This window comes from Palaemon carinicauda, chromosome 37 (genome assembly GCF_036898095.1).
Source record: "Palaemon carinicauda isolate YSFRI2023 chromosome 37, ASM3689809v2, whole genome shotgun sequence".
Lineage (NCBI taxonomy): Eukaryota > Metazoa > Arthropoda > Malacostraca > Decapoda > Palaemonidae > Palaemon > Palaemon carinicauda.
The window spans coordinates 70,829,445-70,830,928 of NC_090761.1; positions in this window are offsets into that span (position 1 = coordinate 70,829,445).

Here is a 1,484-nt window from a genome sequence, read left to right on the forward strand (position 1 = left end):
TATTTCTTATGGAATATATTATAACATATCTTCAGACGTTGGCCAGACAAGTAACAAACAGCTGCCATAATCCGAATAAGAGATTCATAGCACGAACACAGAGGTCGCCAGGAAATAATGACGTCATGTCACGCAGACACTTTACCCGACATGTTTTTGACAATTAGACGTCAAACGTTATGATCTTAATGCGAAAGTCATGATGGTTTCGACGCAAGTAAACATACGTTGTCTGACGTAAACCCCATACCTCTTGTTGTCAAAGTTATCACTAACTAGAAATATTATTTTTGCATAATCGATTTTTTTTTATGTGGTTATGTTGAAGAGATGCGAATTTTGTTTGCCAATCTTGTTGGTAAAAATGCGAATTTTGTCTGCCACCCGTGTTGGTAAAAATGCGAATTTTGTCTGCCACTCATGTTGGTAAAAATGCTAATTTTGTTTGCTACCTGTGTTGGTAAAAATGCGAATTTTGTCTGCCACTCATGTTGGTAAAAATGCTAATTTTGTTTGCTATCTGTGTGGGTAAAAATGCTAATTTTGGTTGCTACCTGTGTGGGTAAAAATGCGAATTTTGTCTGCCACCCGTGTTGGTAAAAATACGAATTTTGTTTGCCACCTACGTTGGTAAAAAATGCGATTTTTTCAGCCACCCGTGTTGGTGAAAATGCAAATTTTGTCTGCCACTCATGTTGGTGAAAATACGAATTTTGTTTGCCACCTACGTTGGTAAAAATGCGAATTTTGTCTATTACCTGTGTTGGTGAAAATGCAGATTTTGTCTGCCACTCGTGTTGGTAAAAATGCAAATTTTGTCTGCCACCCGTGTTGGTAAAAATGTCAATATTTCCGTTTTTAAATGATAAACTCCTGGCAACATTTATTTCAGGATTTTGACCGATTTTTAAGGCAAATCTCTAACTGTGTACGCTTCGATCCTGCCCATGCTTCAGAAGTGTAAGTCGTATAAGTTCAATATCCGCAAGAGATTAAAGTATGATATGATGAAATCGTTTATCAGAAAGAGGAGTTTAATAACCCACGTTGTTTCTTATCCAGTGGTCTAGACTAGTCATTTTCTGAAGAAGTTTCTCTGAGATAAAAGCTTTGCCGACCATCTCATATATTGGTGGTACGAGATTACAAATAATCTTATCACTACACTTCCGAATGAATAGTGCTTTATGTTACGTGGATTTCTCCCAAGAATGTATCTTGCTTGCCTTCAGATATGATACAATATGTATCAATGTATACATATGGGAGGAGAAAATCTTAAATTTATAATAATTTTGGGGGGTAAAGCCCCCATGGTCCACCAGTTTTCATAAAATTGATTTTCACATTTTTTCTTATATATATATATATATATATATCACCCACGAATGGCATTTAATACCGAATTCTATCTTGGGAATATATATCCACTTGGAATTCATTTTATGGTAACAGCTTCTGGCCGGGTGGAGATTCGAACCCCC